The sequence below is a fragment of the Delphinapterus leucas genome, chromosome 20, assembly GCF_059928025.1.
Source record: "Delphinapterus leucas isolate spDelLeu-1000000601 "Yukka" chromosome 20, BTC_Dleu_Yukka2, whole genome shotgun sequence".
NCBI classification, from domain to species: Eukaryota; Metazoa; Chordata; class Mammalia; order Artiodactyla; family Monodontidae; genus Delphinapterus; species Delphinapterus leucas.
Genome location: NC_143148.1, coordinates 14234644 through 14253006, shown reverse-complemented (window position 1 = coordinate 14253006; position 18363 = coordinate 14234644). Strand labels below are relative to the sequence as shown.

The window sequence follows — 18363 nt, the reverse complement described above, 5'->3', positions numbered from 1 at the left end:
TACCTGTGTCATCTCATTGAATCCTGACGACAGCGCCCTGAGGCCAGTATTGCCATCATCCCAACTTCACAGTCAGGAAATGGTGCACAGTGACCTTGCCCTGATCACTCAGCTAGGAAGTGGCAAAGCTGGGATGCCAGCCCAGACTGATGGTGACACAGTCCTAGAGAGCTCTAGTCACTTGACCAAGACCACACAGGTAGGAGGTGGTAAGAGCCCACTGTTTACCCATCAGCCATTTTTGGTGGGATCGAGTCACACACCAGCGTGCTGTGTATATGTGTAAGGGAAAGACACACTTCTCCTGTGTGTGTCCTTGACTCACACACTATGGCAGCACTACTTCATTTCTGACACCAAAGGGGTGGGGTTTCCACATCAAGCGACTAACTCGATTCTGACACTCTCTATAACATCAGACCCCACAGGCTAAGGGCTCAGTCCTACAAGGTGTCCCCTCACCCCCAATCTCCTCACCTGTGCTTCTGACCCACCACCTGTACATCGGAGGTTCCCACAACCCCCTCCTTTGGGTTCAGTTGATTTGCTTCAGCGGCTAGCCACAGAACTCAGGAAGACATTCACTTACTAGATTGCGGGTTTGTTAAAAAGGACATAATTCAGGAACAGCCAGGAGAAGATGCACAGGGCGAGTTATGGGAAGGGACATGGAGCTTCCGGGCCCTCTCGAGGGTGCCACTCTCCCTGCACCTCCATGGGTCTGCCAGCACGGAAGCTCTCCCAACCTCATCCTTTCAGGTTTTTTCTGGAGGCTTCATTACAGAGACATGATTGATTATGGCAGTTGAACTCAATCTCCAGTCCCTCTCCCGTCCTCACAGGTCGAGGCATGGGGCTGAAAGTTCCAACCCACTAATCCAGGTTGGTCCTCCTGGCAGCCAGGCACCACCCCGCATGCCCCTATCCTTAGGTTACCCTAGGGGCCTTTCCATTAATCAACCCCTTCACAAACTCTGGTGTGGTTGAAAGGGGCTTGTTCTGAATTAACAGGACACTCCTTTCACCTTTATTACTCTGAAGCTATTTTAGGAATTTAGGACAAAAGACCAAATAATGCAAAACAAAAGATTCCCTTTGCTCTTATCACTTAGGAAATTACCAGGGTTTTAGGAGCTCTGTGCCAGAAACAAAGACCAACAATATTTCTTACTATAAATCACAATACCACAATATGTATTTCTATACATTCTATGTGTGTATTCTATATATATTCAACATGGTATATAATAAGAGAAATGCCAGTTAAAGTCATGCTGAGATAATAGTTTTCACTTCTCCGAAGGGCAGGAGCAACAGGTGAGCTGCTGGCAGTGGTGTGGGGAAGCAGGCAGGCTTGTCCAGTGCTGGGGGTGAAAGCAGGACCGTCACTTTGGAGGGACTTGGGCAATGTCAGCACGGCCTTTGCACAACCCTCCCTTTGCCCCAGCACTCCCACTTTGAGGGATTTTTTTTTTTTTTTTTTTTTTTTGCCGTACGTGGGCCTCTCACTGTTGTGGCCTCTCCCATTGCGGAGCAGAGGCTCCGGACGTGCAGGCTCAGCAGACCAGGGCACGAACCCGCGTCCCCTGCATCGGCAGGCGGACTCTCAACCACTGCGCCACCAGGGAAGCCCACTTTGTGGAATTTTTGCCTACAGATATTCCTGAGTGTGAGACGTGATGTGTGTCCAAGGTAGTTCATTACAGTACCGTTTGGCAGAGCAGAAGCTGGGAACTGTCCTACATGTCCAGCACTACAAGGGGACTGGATGAATCGGTGAGGCTCATCTGTACAGTGGAGCACTGTGCAGCTTTGCAGGGGGGTGGGGTCCTGATCGGAGCACCTTCTGTGTCTGTGGTTCACTGCCAAGTATGAAAAAGGGAAAGGAAAAGGAACACCTTTTACAAGTAATCCTCAGTTGGGAAAGGCATGTTGGAACCTGGAGGAAGAGTGTAGGTTTTATGAAGATTCCAATCCCAGGCAGCCCTAGAGCACGCATCACTATCAAACTAGATACCTTAGGTTTCCACAGCAGGGGCTGTGTTCTTGGCTCTATGCATGTGTGTATATTATACATACAGACAGACAGCCATATCCAAGATTATGTGTATGTATGGGCATGTATGTACATATAATTTCACTACTTTATTCAGGTCTCAGCTTGAATGGCTGAGACGCTACCTCAGAGAGGCCTTCCTGAGCACCCCGCCTAAAACGGTCCCTGCTTTATTTTCCTTCATAGCCCTTGTCACCTTCTGCTGTCATACGTTTGTTTGCTTCCTGCGCCATCCTCCTGAGCTCTGAGGGCAGCGATCATGGTTTCATTCCTTGCTATATCTCAGCACTTAGAGCAGTGTCTGGCCCATAGTGGTTGCTTAATAAGTATGTGCTGAATGAATGTGAACGAGCCTATAGTGAAAATTATCCCCATGGTAGATGCGGACCTGAGGCCCCCAGAGGCCTTGCCCTTCTTGCATGGAACAAGCTATGGACCCACTGCTCTTCTGACTGGGGGAAGAGGCAAGAAGTTGCCCTAGACTGCCGTAAAAGACACGGATGCAGGCCGGGGTCTCTTCAGGGGGCCAGGGGGACACTGCCTATGAAGCACTGAAAAACGTGCCTTTACTGTTCTCGTTTGATGCCCACTTCCCAGACTCTTTGGGGCCCGTCTCTCCTCTCTGGCTTGCATGATGCTTGTTCCAGGCAGCGATGCCATGGAGAATAGGTAGAGGGAGAGAGAAACTTCCGACCTGATGGCCTCTCTCCTCTGGAGGACCCTTCACTTCAGCCCTATGCTTGATATTATCAGAGTCCAGTTTGGCCAAGGGATGTCGTCAGACTTATTATTTCTTCATTGTTTCAGTTATAACAGTTTTGCTGACATCTTTTAGGGCTCCCTCTGTGCCAGGCATTTTTCCAGTCCCTTGATCCCTGTTACCTCATTTAACCCTCCCAACAGGCCTGTTCAGGGGTGGAAATTACCCTCCCCCGCCCCTTTACTGGTAAGCAGGCTTGGACTCAGAAAGGTCTAGTAATGAGTAATGGGTCACCCAGCTGCTAAGAGCCAGAGCTGGGATTTGATTCTGGCTCTCGCTGGCCACCATGAAGGCATTCTCACAGCCACATGGCCTACTGCTTCCCCATCTGCTTTTGGGATTCTCCCAGTGGCCAGTGGAAGAGGGTCTGATTTCCTACAATGTGATATGGATCGTTAATCATGTTGCAAAGCCCTGCTGGCCAGCAGAGGCCTTGATGGGCTGGAGGAAGTGGGTGGAGAGCCTTCTGCTTGTTTATTTCTCATAGACATTTGCCACACAAATGACCAAACTTCTGTTTCTCTTCGAGATTGGTTTCCATGTTGGGCAGGGGAGCGGGTTAGATAGCATCCAGAGGAACCCTGTTACCACCCAATCAGATCTGTCCCTCCTCTCCTGGGAACCCTCCATGGCTCCCTATTACCCAGAGTAAAAGCCAAAGTCCTCACCGTCCCCAACCAGACCCCACGCGATCTGCGTCCATTACCTCCCACTCCTCTCCTCACTTGCTCTGCTCCTTACATGGCACCAGGGTATGTGCCTGCCCCAGGACCCTTGCACTGGCTCTTCCTGCTACTAGGAAGGCTCTTCTCTCATACCCACGTGGTTCACTCCCTTACATGCCTCAAACCTTTGTTCATACATTGTCTTCTCAGGGAGGTCCCTATCTCCCTTCTCTGTTTTTCTCTATAGCACTTACCTAACATGTTATATCTTTTAGTTATTTTGTTTATTGTTCAGCTTTCCTACTAGAATTATCAGCTCCAGTGTCCTGTTCACCTGAATCCCTGGTGCCTAGCACAGTGCCTGGCACCAAATAGACACTCAGTAAACATTTCTTGAAAGAATGAATCGTTGGATCCTGTCATTATGGTGCTGGGTCGGGGGGCGGGTAGGGGATGGGAAGGGGGGTTGGTTTTGCTCATCAAGCCTCAGTGAGACTCTCCCATGTGCCAGGCTGCAGCTCTGGGTTCCAGACACCAAGATGAATAAGCCCTGGTTCTGCAGGCAAATTTAAGCCGTGGAGGAAGGGTGCATCTGCTGAGGAGAGCCCAGATCCTGTGCCCATGGCCTGGCTGCAAGGAAGGCAGTAAGAGTCAGTTCCCAGCCTTCATAATATTTTACCTTGAGAGGCAGGCCCGTCCTCCTACAAAGGATCATAGGTAAGAAATTCCCAAATCATAGGAAAGATTACGGGCTGCCAAAATGTTTTAATTCTTTAAACTTTTTATTAAAATGTAATATACATCCAGAAAAAGACAAGGGCACATATTAAAAGTGCATGTAGCTAGAAGAACTTTAACAAACGACACACTCATGTAACCAGCTCTAAAAGCAATATTTCCAGGCCCCAGAAGTCCCTTTCCTACTCTCTCCGAGTCACTTCTACCTTCCAAGCAAAACCACTTTGAACTTTGTGTAAATGCAGTCATACTTTATGTAGATGCTCCTTTGTGTCTGGCCTTTCTGTTCAACATTACATCTGTGAGATGTCCATGTCGTTGCATGTAGTTAGCTTTCATGTCTACTCATTACTGTCTACAGTCACAGGGAGACCTGACTGGCAGATCTGGAGAATAGCTAGGGCAAAATGTGCAAAGGCCCTGGGGTAGGAATAAGCTTAGAAGGCAAAAAAGGCCAGTGTGATGGGAGCATTTGGGTGAGGGATAAAGTAGAAGGGGACGAGCTCCTAGAGGTGTTGAAGAATTTTAAGCAGGAAGGCGATCTGATATGATCCCTGTTTTATTTGATCCCTCTGTGTGTGGAGAGTAGAAGGTAGGAAGGCAAGAGTGGACTCAGGGAGACCAGTGGGGGATGTCATGGAGTTGTCCAGGTGAAAGATGGTGCTGGCAGCTTGGCCTACAAAGAAGGAGAAAGGAAATGGATTCAGGATCTGTTTTGGAGGTAGTGGCAGCAGGACTTGCTCATAGACTTGTCACAGAGGATAAGGGAAGGAGAGACATAAAGGATTCCGTTGTGTGTCTGCATCGCACTTTGTTGGCCCTTCCCTGCTGGTGCTCACTCAGGTCATCTCTCATTCTCCCTGCTCACAGAGGCCTCTCCAGCCAGCACTCATATGCACACATCCTTGATGAGCTGAGTCTCGAAGGATCAAGGGCAAGTGCATTCCAGGTAGTGGGAACCATTAGAACTAAGGCTGGGGCCTCCCCCACACCTGGCTCAGCTCGTGCCGGAGTGTAGGCTGCAGAACGGTAGCACATGGCCTCAATCCACCACCTGAATCGTGTGGACCCGCTGCTGATTTTGAGACGTTTTTTCATGCTCTCCCATCCCGCACCTTCCCCGCGTTGCTTTCTCCTCTGGCCACGTCCAGTCCCCTCCCCGCTGCAGGTTAGTCCAGAGCTCCAGCCAGCGTTGCCGCAGCAGGTGTGTTCAGTTGGTGTTGCTGCCATGCTCGGGGGCCCTGCCTCTCTGCACTGGCTCAGCTTTGTCGTCCTGTTGCGTGAGCCACAGTGGGGCTTAAAAACAGTGGCCGGTGAGGCCTTTGGTTCTGGGCCGGCCCTGGAGGCTGACGGGCCTGTAGGAAGTGAACAAGAAGACCTCTTGTTTGTCTGAGCTGGATTCTCGCGTGTTCTTCATCCCCCCGTTCCCTCCTGTTTCTCATCTCTGGCCTTGTTCTTGAGAATACAGGGCCTACAGGCAGCAGCTGCTCCTGCCGGCCTCCCTTGCCCTTTCTCAGAGGCTTTGGGCGTTTGGCGGCTCTAGGCCCACTCAGCTCATGAGGCAGCTCAGCCAGCAGGAGTTTAAAACAGCGTGACCTGCAAGCACATGAGGAGAGAGCGCCCTGCTTCTGTTTTTGCCATTGGTTCCCTTGGGTCACTGAAGACCGGCTCCCACCCTGGCTTGGGTTTCTCTCTTGTGCTGTTGGGAGGTGCCAGCCAGGCTGACTTGTCAAAATTAATATCTCTGGCAGTTTGCTTTCTGCCTGCCCAAGGGTTGTAGAATTGGACGCATTGTGGCTATCGTGAGCAGGTGAAATTTGACGTTTGAGCTTGCAGTAGGTCAAACAAACAGGGGGTGGGGGGACAACCTTGAAGGAGAAAATATAGGGCATTAATGAGCTCAACTGAGTATTCTCCCAAGTTGCCGGAGGACATGTGACTCATCGCAACCTTTTTAGAAGACAGCCTAAAAAAGAAATCTTGTTTATTTTTGAATGAGCAGTCCATGCACGTGGTAAAGCAGTCAGATGACACAAAAAACCATGTACAGTGAAAATTAAGTCTCCCTCCCCTGTCCACTGTCACCCAGTTACCCTCCCGTGAGGACACCCATTTCGTCTGTATTCTTCCAGAGACACTCAATACCGAAACAAGCACATATTATACATACGGTTCTATCCTTTGATCTTGGAAGCCATTCTCTAACGTAACTATGTAATACTCCATAAGTAGCCTTTGATGCAGAACCACCACGCCTGAGAACCTACCCTACAGAAAAAAATGGCCCCAGTACAAAAGGTTATTTACCACAGCATTCTTTGCAGTGGCCAAACAAAGAACAAAGTGAGACCCTGGAAGTAAAGTGAATGCCCATTTTTCAGGGAATGATTGGTAACATATGGCGCCTCCACACTATGGAAATCAGCTGCTGAAGAGTGGGTAAGACACTACCAGTGGGTTCGGAGGCGTTTCTGTGATGCAGCCGAGGGAAAGCAAGATTCCAAGAAGTCAATGCGATGTGATCCTGATTATGTAAAATGCAGTGGCGAAAGTCTGTCAGTTGTGCTGGAGTGGTGGGTATAGTACTCACGCTCTTCTGCATCACACGGCCCAGCACTCTGTCTGGGAGACTTTGCAGTGTCCTCAGTTGTGGTCAAAACAAACTTCACATGTTGGACAACACTAGAGGCCCCCTTGGGAGGGTATCTGGCCCACAGGTGGAGAGCCCATGATGTCGGTGTTGGGAAAGGCTCCCCTGGACCTCTGTCAGCCTAGGAGGGGCTCATGTGGTGCGTAGTGAGAAGTCGCTTCTAACTGACTGTGACAGGCTATTTTGACCTACTTCCCAGGCATTTGGTAGAATGGAATAAGGACAGAGTTTGGTCAGCTGTGTGAAGCATGCAGCGCCACCAAGTCTGCCCCTTGTGAGAATAAGGCAGGGGAATTATAGAAACGCTGAAGTCGAGGCATCAGATCAGGTCCCGATGAAGCTGCACAGGGCAGGTGGCACCCGCAGCCCACCACACAGAGCCACCCAGTGGGATGCTTCTCACATCCCGCTCCTAAAACGGACGAGCCCTATTGCTGGGGAGAGTGGATCTGGAAGGAAGGTGTTGGGTGGACACACACCCACAGGACCACTGCGTCTCGCCACTCCTGGGGCTCTGTTTGCGCTGTGGTCTGTCATCGTGGTGGCCCTGGAGTTGTTCTCTGTGAAGCTCGGCTTCCCTTCCCCTTTCCTGCTCCTAGACCCCGTATAAGGATGCATTCCTCCAGGGTTCTGGCGTTCCCCTCAGTATGGATGTGGCTGTCAGTGGGGTAGGGGCTCATGACCCCTTTGAGTTATAACTTGTCTCCTGCTGGGCTTCACTTGCAGTAGCTGTCCTCAGACTGAGGCTTCTCCCCTCGGCTAGACCACGTTTATTCACAGTGCTTTCTCCCCACTCTTGACCACGTTCCTTGCCCTTTCACCACCACCGAAAAGAAAGAACACTTCCTATCTCTGGAGCAGCATCTCTTCCTCTGTTTCCTCTCCTACTGGTCGTTCATCAGAAGCGAGAGCTCAGTTCTCACTGGCTCATCTATTTCTCTGCCCCCCTCAGAGAAGGAAGGACCTGGTTGTTAGTGACTCCAAGGCTTTATCTTGCCTGTGTGTGTGTGTGTGTGTGTGTGTGTGTGTGTGTGTGTGTGTGTATATGTATGAATATTCTCAGGTTTCTGGTTTGGGGAGTTGATGGTGTCTAGTGGACCACTATCTACCCATGGATGGGAGAGAAACAGGTACAATTAAGGATATTACATGGAGAGAGAGAGAGAATATATGTGTGTGTGTGTGTGTGTGTGTGTGTGTATACACACACACACACGGAGAGAGAGAATTCATATCTTTATTGAGAATACAAAAATATGCCCTACAGAAAATTAGGCAGTGACTGGTCATTTATTGAAATTCATTCAACAGGCATTTGCTGATCTGCTCTTATTGTGCTGTGTACAATTTGAATCTGGCAGAAAACCACTTTGGGAAAACTCATAAGACGATGTGAAGATCACTCTCGAATCTCCCTTTTCTGCCTCACCCACGACGGCCAATCCATCAGCAAGGCTTGTTTGTCCTTGACCTGAAACAGATCTTCACCATCCTCCTCCTTTCCATTCTGTTGCCCTCCCCGCGCTCCCAGCCACCACCATCTCTCCTTGGGTGTCACAGCAGCCACTTCACTGATCTCCCTGCTTCTTTTCAAGCCCGACAGTCTCTGTGCAACAGCCAGAAGGGTCTTTCAAAAATGTCAGTCAGAACACATCATTCTCCTCCTCCCCGTCATACTTAGAATAAAGAGCATATGGCCGACTGTGGCTCACACAGCCCGCGAGCTTCTGCCACATCTCCTAGCACCCCTCCCTCCCTCTCCACAGCAATCTAGGCAAGAGGGCCTCCTATGAGTTTCTTTAACAGATTTCCTCCATCCTCCTCCATCTCCTGGAATATTCTGTTTTTGTTTTGTTTTTTTAACTTTCATTAGAGACTTTATTACCAATCCAGTAATTCGGTCTGGGTAGCCCTTTGAGTGTCTTTTAATTGCGAAATAATTCACATACCATAAAATCCACCCTTTTAAAGTCTACATTTCAGTGGTTTTTAGTGTTTTCATAAGATTGTGCCGCCATCACCAGTATCTAATTCCGGTACATTTTCATCAACCCAGAAAGACACCGTGTACCCACTAGCAGTTACTCTCCTTCTGTGTCCCCCTCCTCCAGACCCTGGCAACCACTACTCTACTTTCTGTCTCTCTGGATTTGCCTATTCTAGACATTTAATATAAATGGAATCCCATAATATGTGGTCTTTTGTGACTGGCCTCTTTCACTCAGCATGATGTTTTCAGTGTTCATCCATGTTGTACACAAATCAGTACTTCATTCTTTTTATAGTTGAATAACATTCCACTGTATGGATGTGCTGTGTGTTGTTTATCCATTCTTCATTTGATGGACATTCTGGGATATTCTTACTTCCATTCTCCACATGGCTTCCTTCTCCTTTCTCTTCAGTTCTGTGTTGAAACTCACTCTGGTTTCCTACATAGTATTTCTTACCGTTTGTACTAATGAATATATTTGTTTCCCTGTTGGTTTATCTTCTGTCCCCTGTTCTGGACTGTGCATTTTGTAAGGGCGTGGACTCTGTCTGCTTTTGTTCACTGTGTCTACCACCCTGCCTTGCACAGTGCCCAGCGCAGGGTACTGCTTAATAGTTGCTGGATGAATGACTCAGTGTATCTCATCTTGTTCTCATTTTACCTCCTCCTAAGGCAAAATGATTGTAACCCTGTTCTGTGGGAAATTCTATATCTAGCTTTCTACTTGCTGTATCTAGCTCTCTACTTTAAATAGTGGCAGGTTGCTGGAAGGGTTTCTGCGGTGTAAAACACTGCTCCGTTGGTCATCTGCTGTGTAAGTCCATGGTATCATTTGAAAGTGCATGTGGCTGCCAGTAGGAGAGATCAGAAGTAACAATGGTGTAAACTCAATGGAAGGTGGTTTCTCTTGTGAGTAAAATGTCCTGAGATCTGCAGTCTGGGGCTGGGCTGGCAGCTCCACAGTCCTCAGGTAAAGCAAGATCCTTCTGTCTTTCTGCTTAACCATTGCTAGCACGAAGCTTTCATCCTTAAGGTGGCTTCATGGTCCACTGTGACTGCCAGAGTCCAGCCAGTGGGTCTGTAGTCCAGGTGGGAATCGGAGTAGGGAATGGGCACAAAAGTGTAGTCCAGCTCTTTGTTCTTGGTGAGGAATTTTCCTTGAAGTCCCACAACAATGTCTGCCTACCTCTTGTTGACCATCCCTAGCTGCAGGGGAGTTTGGGAGATGTAGTCTTAGCTAAGCATCCCGAGAAGAAGGGGGAGAATGGCTACTGGCTGGGCAGCTAGCACCAGCAGGTCTGTTTCCTGCCCCTGGTACCCTGGGCCATGGCAGCCAGCTTCTGCCCATTGGCCTGGGCCTTCAAGCCTCCTCCTTCCCCAAGTGGCCAGAATCAGAGCAGTGACTTTTCCTGTCAGGCTGACCAGAGGGTGAGATTTTGAAGCCCCTCAAGGGCCTTCAGTCGAAAAAACTGACCATGTCACCAGCAATAAGAATGATGGTAGCTCACCTTTGTTGAACCCTTACTACATGCTAAATCCTGCTCTAAACATTTTTCATGGAGTCATTTACTTCATCCTCATCTCCATTTTACAGATGAGGAAACTGAGGCACAGAGAGGTTAAGTAACCCTAGACATTCTCACTGTTAATAATGTTGTTTTTGTTCATTCTTCCCTTTCAATATATATAATGAATAAGAGGATTAAAGATAAAGCCTGACCTATTTTGGTAGATTGACCAGCGTTCTGTGATGAGCTGAGGTCTAGAGAGTGCTTTGTGGAAAAGCACTCGGCAGTTGAAGCCACACTGACAGACTGGTTTTATAGGAGTGCAGGAAGGGGCTTAACTCTTGGCACATCCAGCAAATGCCTGGTGACAGGAGGAGAAAGGATCCACAAGCTATGCAGGATTTCCCCGGCCCCTGAGCCTGCGGCTAGCAGACCACAAAGCAGTTGTGCCAGTGGGCTGGGCTTGGCCTTTAAAATCATGGTCTACCTGACTGCTCTTAGAGGTCTGTGGGGTGGAAGAAGGCTGTCTCCATTTCAGTCCTCTGAGAATTAATTCAGGCACCAAGTCATGTTTCTGGATGCCTCTGATCAGCCATGCTTGGTGGAAATTTTTGATTCCCAAAGTTGACCTCTGAGTTGGGTCTTTTCGAGACACCTTCAGGTCCCTGTTAGTGGCTGTTTGCAGACTCTCTGGGGTGATGGCACAGCACGTGGCTGCTGGAGTCTGGATGTAGCAGGTGTTTCGGTTAGGAGTGCGTTTGGCTGCAAGTATCAGACTACACAGGTGGCATTGTCACTTTAACACATTGGAGGTTGTTTGTGTCTTATAACATCTGGAGGGAGATAATGTGGCTCAGTGGCTTGGCAGAGTGAATGCCAGCGCTGCTCTGACTCTCTTGCCCCCTCATGGCCACAAGACGGCTGCTGCACCCACCTTCCCCAGTGGGCCGGGGGACCCTGAGAATTCAGCCCTTCTATTCTGAGTAGTGTTCTGGGGACAAGAGGGACCCTCTCAAATCCTGGTGTCATGTCCACATTCCAAGCTGGAAAAAGGCAGACTGGCGAAGAGGCAGAGGACTGTGTGGATGAGTCTGGCCCTCTTTGTGAAGAGAACAAACACTTTCCCAGATTCCCTGAATGAGAAACCTTCGCTTACCCCAATGTGAAGATATGCTTCTGCATTGTCTAGATACACTCGTATTTTCCTTTTGCATTTAGGTCTTGGATCCATCTGAAAACAATGTCTGAATGTAGAATGAGATGGGGCTCAAGGCTGAGCCGTTCCTCTTAACTCTGTGTTTGGGAAGTGGCATTGTTGGTAGTTCTGGAGCCAGACGCACTGAGTTCGAATCCTTCCTGGCTGTGCCACCTACCTGGCTGTGGGATCTTGGGTAGGCTGCCCCACTCTGTGCAGCAGTTTTCTGGTCTGTTAAAAGTGGGGAGTGCTGGTAGACCCGACTACACAGGGTTCTTATGATGGTTAAATGAGTTGATAGTTAACTTGACAACAGTGCCTGGCATGTAGCAAAATCAAAGCAAAAACCTCATGCTTCAAGCCAGAATGAGAATTTGCAAGGCCACGTGGGTCTGGGAACTTGGCAGGGAATCCCAGACCCCAGTCAGCTGGGAAGGCGAAGCACGTCACTGAGGTCACCATCTCTTTCTCTTTACAAGAAATTGTCAAACTGTTATGAAGATGTCTGTTCCAGTGTACACTCCCACCTGCAGTGACTTCTCCTTATTCCATAACTTCAGTACGTTTGGCGGTGTCAGACTCTGATGTTTTGGCCAATCTGCTGTGCACGAGATGGTCATGCATTGATGCTTTTCCTGAGCAGTTTCTCTGCAGGGGTCTGTCGTGTGCCACTGTACCGCAGAGTTACTTGGGCTGGGCTGGAGGCAGGGCAGCCATTAGACCCTCCGGCACAGTGAAGTCCTCAGAGCCCCGTGTTCAGAGCCCATTACCATGATGCTTCCCTTGTGGGAGGGGAGGGGCTGGGGAGAGGACAGAAGATGAGGATGTAAGACCCTCGTAGTCAGCAGTACAGCCTTAGTCACATTTGTGGACTGAATCAATCAGTGAAAGAACCAGTGCTGAATCGTTAGTGTATGTTATTAATAGAATATAGGTCATAAGAGAAAACATGATTAATTACAAGATGATCCCAGCAGCTGTCGTACAGGATAGTGATTGAGGGCTTAGATTTTCCCAAGGCAAAGTCCTCTCTTCGCAAAGCAACGTTTCTTTGTTGGCAGGTGGGTAGAGGCAGTTAAATGAATGGAGATTTTCCTAAGTCACTATTTCAAAGACAGGATGGGGATGGGTATAATGGGAATCTTCTCTAAATGAAGGACGACTGAACCACTTTATTAGTAGGGGAGTAGGTCCCCGATGCCGCAATGTGAATCTCTGGTAAAGTCTAAAAAGGAGAATGCAACTTGTAGCAGAAGGCCCCTGTGGGCTTGCTTCTCCTTCAGCTCAAATCTGAATGCCTAGATCAGCCGCTTAGACACCTGAATGCCTAGATCAGCCACTTAGACACCTGGCCGCCCCCATCACCGCTTGGTCAGGAGGGGTGCATGTGGCTAGGCCCTCTTAGAGGTTGGGTGCCCAGGGTGTGTGTCCTGTTCCGAGACAGAAAGCAGAAGAGAAAGCTGCCGTCTCTGGGCGCAGGGAGAGAAAAGAGCTAGTAGCCCTGGTCCCAGTCTGGGGCTATTAATTCTGTGCACTGGAAAAGCGGGTGCCAGCAACAGTCACAGGCTCTGACCAGTCAGATCAGCCACCCCTTCTTCCTTCCTTGGTCTTCGTGGTGAGGTGCGAATGGATGGTCTTTTCCATGTGAGTTGAGATGAAATACGAGGGAAGAAGTGCAGGAACAGGAAGGCCCAGGGGCACGGGCTGAGTCTGCCTTGGGGTCAGGAGAGCAGCGCCCTGGCTGGCTGGCCCTGCAGAAGCACCGCGCCCGGAGCCATGGCATGCAATAATGCCGGCTTCACAGGATTTCAGCGAGGCTGGAAACCAAGGTCATTAACATGTAAATACTTTGAAATGTGATATAAGCGATTGGTTTTCAGGATGTTGTTTGTGGAGTAATGGAACTTTTGTCAGACACTTCCCTGAAAGCCCATTTTTAAAAACAGAAAAAAGTGGAGCTGCTGTAGGTGAATGGGGGTGCAGAGGCCTGGAGCCTCGCCGGCTACCCCCCTTACCCTCTGCTGTCTCCCCAAGGACCATACTCAGGGGAGTTCAAGGTGAAACCTCCTGGGACTCTAGGGAGGCCTGGCTCTGCCTCCAGCTGGCCCTGGGCCCCAAGCAAGTCATCTCAGCATTCTGAACCTCAGTTTTCTTATCTGTCAAGTGGGCAGATCAGACTAGATTGAAGAGTTCTTCACCCAGTTCCTATGAACAGAGGCTTCAGAGATCTTTGACATCCTTGAAATGGTTGTGTGTGTGTGTGTTTCCTGGAGTGACATGCCATAGTTTTGTTTTGTCAGCTCCCCACAAGGATTGTATTCACTGGAACATGAAGGAGCGCTGTATTGATTTCTGAGGTCCCTTCCAGTTCTATCAGTCAGTTATTTCTGTTGTAAATGACAGAATCTCCCCAACTCAAACTGTCTTAAACTGCAAAGGGAAGTTAATGGCTCTGGGATCTGAAATCTCAGAGCTAGCCTGACTGGAGTCTGCACTCAGGTATTCTTGTCAGGAATACACCCTTCACCACTGCTGGATTCTGCTTCTTTCACCTTTGACTTTATTCTTAGGTGTCCATCCCCTCCCTCAGGTGGCAAAGAAGCCTTCGATAGCCCCTGCCTTACACCTGTTTCTTTCCCCCAGTAAGCAAGCAAAATTTCCAGGGCCAACTCTGATTGGCCTTGCTTGGATCATGTGTCTCTCCCAGAGCCAATCACTGTGGCTGAGGGGAGGAACCATCAGGCTACGAGTCAGGCCCGGACCCGCTCTCACTCCCAGGTTCTCTCATCTTGGCTTCTACTTCTTGGTATACACCCTGGGAAGCGAGGTGTGCAGCCCTGTGACTGTGACTTATGTGACAGATGAGCGAGGGCTGTTGCTCTGGTAGGTGCTGGAGTTGCTGAAGCAATTCCAAGGGCATCTTCCCTTCCCAGGTGGTGTGAGAGGGGCCCTGGGATGTCTGGGGTCCTGGCTGAGCTCCTGGCGCTGTAGCCTGCCTTTGCTGCCATTTCTACAGCCCTTCAGCACCTGCTGCGGCCCCTCCTGTGCATCAGGGACCTCGAACTGACGGACATCACAGCTTCCTCCACTTGACAGGGATTAGATTCTCAGCTCAGAGGGACGTGGCAGCACTGCACGTCACTGCTAATGTGCCTTTAAAGAGCCATGAACATCACTCTAGAGAAAGAAAGCGGGGGGAAATGAGTGGCAGAAAAGCAATTTCTGATGCAATTTAAAAGGCAGTGATTACAATTTTACAGGAGCTTTATTGCAGGGGCTTCCTGATCATCCCAGGAATTTTTTTAATGGGAAGTCTGGTGATAAAGGAAAATGTTCTGGGTGCTTCTGGTTCCCTCCTGGCCTGCCAAGCATCTTGAAAATCAAAATTGTTAGTGTTTCATAGACCAGCTTTAGGGATTGCAACTACCCAAGATGCTGTTTCTGATCTTTCAAAGAGTGTGTGTTTTTCTGTATTTGCTGATTCTATGTATAGTAACTGTTTCTAATTTTATTTTATGCTTTCCTAAGTGGCTTGGTAGTAAGCTCTGGGAATTGTCAAGAACCGTACTCACTTCTTCCCTTCTATGTTAGTTGAGAGTCATTCGGTTGCGTGAACAAATAGAAATTCAGGTCAGCCTGCATAAGTATAAAAGGAAATGTTTGAACTCACAGCCTGGAACATTCTATGTGTAATGGCTTCAGAGCTGCCAGGACCCTGTTTTCTTCCATCTCTTGGCTGCAGTCCTTTGTTGGTTTTATGGTCAGATAGGCTCTGAGGCAGCTCCACATATATATGCAACCAATTTAGCAGCCCCAGAGATTTCCCCGTAATCCCAGCACATGTCCTGAGACTGTTTAGTGGACCTAATCAGCCTGGCTTTGGTTCCAGGGCCACCCTGAGCCATGTCTGAGGCCGGGGGCGGGGAAGAGGAGATGCGGTGGCTTTATTGGCCAGGCCTGGGTTTTGTGACACCACTCCCTTCCCTACCAACCCATGGATTGGGTCATTCCCACAGGAATTCCATGGGCTGAGTGAGAAAGATGAGGTTTCGGAGGGCCGACCTGGAAAGGGAAATGGATGCAGGATGAACCAAAACCACCAATGCTCAGGACCCCTTCCCATACGAAACTCACGAGGATCTGAATCTGCCACACACCCCCTAGTTGTTACGTTCCCTGGGCACGTGCTCCACCTTTACCCTGTCTCAGGGCTAGCATAGGGGTTCTTAATCTCAGGTCCATGGACCCTTGAAGGGTCCTTGGATGGAATTTAGAGGATTGTGAAGTTGACTGGGAAAAAAATTACATCTTTATTTTCTCTACCATCTAACTAAAATTTAGCATTTCCATTCCTTCTGAACAAGGGCCAAAAACCACGTTGTATCAGCAACGCCTGTGACTTTGTCGCTGCTAGAGATCAAAACGTTTTCCGTGGGCTTCCCTGGTGGCGTAGTGGTTGAGAGTCCGCCTGCCGATGCAGGGGACACGGGTTTGTGCCCTGGTCCAGAAAGATCCCACATGCCGCACAGCGGCTGGACGCGTGAGTCATGGCCGCTGGGCCTGCGCGTCTGGAGTCTGTGCTCCACAATGGAAGAGGCCACGACAGTGAGAGGCCCGGGTACCGCAAAAAAAAACAAACAAACAACAAAACAACGTTTTCCATGTCACATTACAGTTGTTGTAGATATCACAAGGTACTGTTTACACTCATCTCTTTCTAAATTACTATAGTTATTGGACCCACCACTAAGATCTCATAATTTAAAGCATTCACAAAGAAGCACAAATATTACTGTATCTCAGGTTAGGTTTTGTTTTACAGATATTTTCTTTCTTTCTTTTTTTTTTTTTTTGCAGTACGCAGGCCTCTCACTGTTGTGGCCTCTCCCGTTGTGGAGCGCAGGCTCAGCGGCCATGGCTCACGGACCCAGCCGCTCTGTGGCATGTGGGATTTTCCTGGACCGGGGCACGAACCTGTGTCCCCTGCATCGGCAGGCGGACTCTCAACCACTGCGCCACCAGGGAAGCCCTGTTTTACAGATATTTTGATATCTGAATATAATCGATTTCCCTTGTAATCTTGTGTATTGTATTTTGTACATTTGAACACATGATTCTGAGAAGGAGCCCAAACCCTTCTTCACTAGGCTGTCAACAGGGGTCCCTGGCCTGAGAAAGGTAAAGAACTAAGAACCCCTTTTGGCTTCTCCAGAACCCCTAAGGGCAAGATTATTGAAGCTATCCTGATTCCTGGACTCTGGGAAGTAGGCCAGCTGCTTGCTAGGTTTCCTTCCTCTGAGGCCCCCTGGAGAAGCTGGCTGGCATTTGAGGTCGGCCTTGGCATGTGGACGGCATGTGGACATGGCAGCATTGGGGAAGGATGGGGAGAGGCCTTGCCAGCCTGCAGTTAGCCCTGTCTTCATTGACCGCCATGACCATGTGGCCTGGCCAGGTGGTCGGGAGCAGGCACTGGAGGCAGGCTGCCTGGGTTCATCCCACCTGCAGTGTACTTTTGACTGGCTGGGCAGCCTCTAGGGTTACTGGGGCAGTGAAATGAGTCGGCACGTTCTGCTAGGATGGAGCCTGGCACATAGGGAGTGAGAGTCATTGTTTAGCGTATAGGAAGGTTCTAGGTTGTCCTCTCAGATCTCATCTCCCTGGCTTAGTAAGTGCCTGGCCTAAACCAAAATGTGATGGTGAGCAATGCAGACAGTGGCTTCTTGGCCTGGAGACATTCATTCATCCATGAAATACCCACTCAAATATGCACAACCATACTAAATATTCAAAAACATAAATTAATAATACAAAGTTACTGGGGCTTCCCTGGTGGCGCAGTGGTTGAGAGTCCACCTGCCGATGCAGGGGACGCGGGTTCGTGCCCCGGTCCAGGAAGATCCCACATGCCGCAGAGCGGCTGGGCCCACGAGCCATGGCCACTGGGCCTGCGCGTCCGGAGCCTATGCTCCGCAACGGGAGAGGTCACAACAGTGAGAGGCCCGCGTACCGCAAAAAAAAAATTAAAAATAATAATAATACAAAGTTACAAGCCAGTGCTTTTTCTCTGCCACTCCTCTGCTCACAGTTGTCTGAAAGCAATGTCTTTATAATGGGCTTCCATCTGCCCCGTCACCTCCCTGCCCTCATGTCCCGCTCTCTCTCTCTCTCTCTCTCTCTCTCCCCCCCTCCCCCTCCCCCCCACCCCCCCACCCCCACCCCCCCCGGCCCTCCTGCCTCAGGCCCTGTGCAGTGACTGTCCCTGTGCCTGGAAGGCTCTTTCCCAGATAGTCACCCAATTCGTGGTCTCCTGTCTTCAGGTCTCTGTCCTCAGGCCTCCTCTGACCTCTCTGTGAAGCAGCAGCCCGTTGCTCTCCTCAGCCTACTTAGTCTCCATCAAGGCGCCGCTGGTCCCTGGCCGAGGATTGCGTTTGTTCAGTGTCTCGCTCCCCTGCTGGAGTGTCTGCCCCCTGAGGACAGCGACTTTGTCTTGGTCACGGGTGTACCCTTGCTGCCTGGCATGCAGCAGGCGTTCGATAAATATTTGTTGAGGGAGTGACTTCGTGAATGACAGGTGGATACTACAGCAGGAAGGCTCATGCTGGCCAAAGATGTAACCTCGTTTTTTTTCTCTCCGTAGATGCACAGTCTTTGACCTCGGCCCTCCTGGGACCCTCAAGCAGCACTAGTGTCCAGAACATACTAAGGTTGAGTACTGAGATTTGTGTGACTTTCATTTGCTTAAGTTTTACGGCTCATACATGTAAGGGTCTTTATTATTTAAAAAATTTTTTATTTGAA

The 18363-nt window shown here is 49.5% G+C and overlaps 1 protein-coding gene across 16 annotated transcripts in view; it reads left to right on the top strand.

Moving 5' to 3' along the window:
- SIPA1L3 (signal induced proliferation associated 1 like 3) overlaps positions 1-18363 on the top strand; it is a 237412-nt gene that overhangs the window by 78213 nt on the left and 140836 nt on the right. For 15 of the 16 annotated variants that reach the window (XR_016390937.1, XR_016390938.1, XR_016390939.1 and 12 more), the window contains one exon: positions 18203-18269. The exons of the other annotated variant lie outside the window; for it this stretch is intronic. The gene's annotated coding sequence lies outside the window, so the exon portion shown is untranslated. The remainder of the gene's footprint in view (positions 1-18202; positions 18270-18363) is intronic. 16 annotated transcript variants of the gene reach the window in all.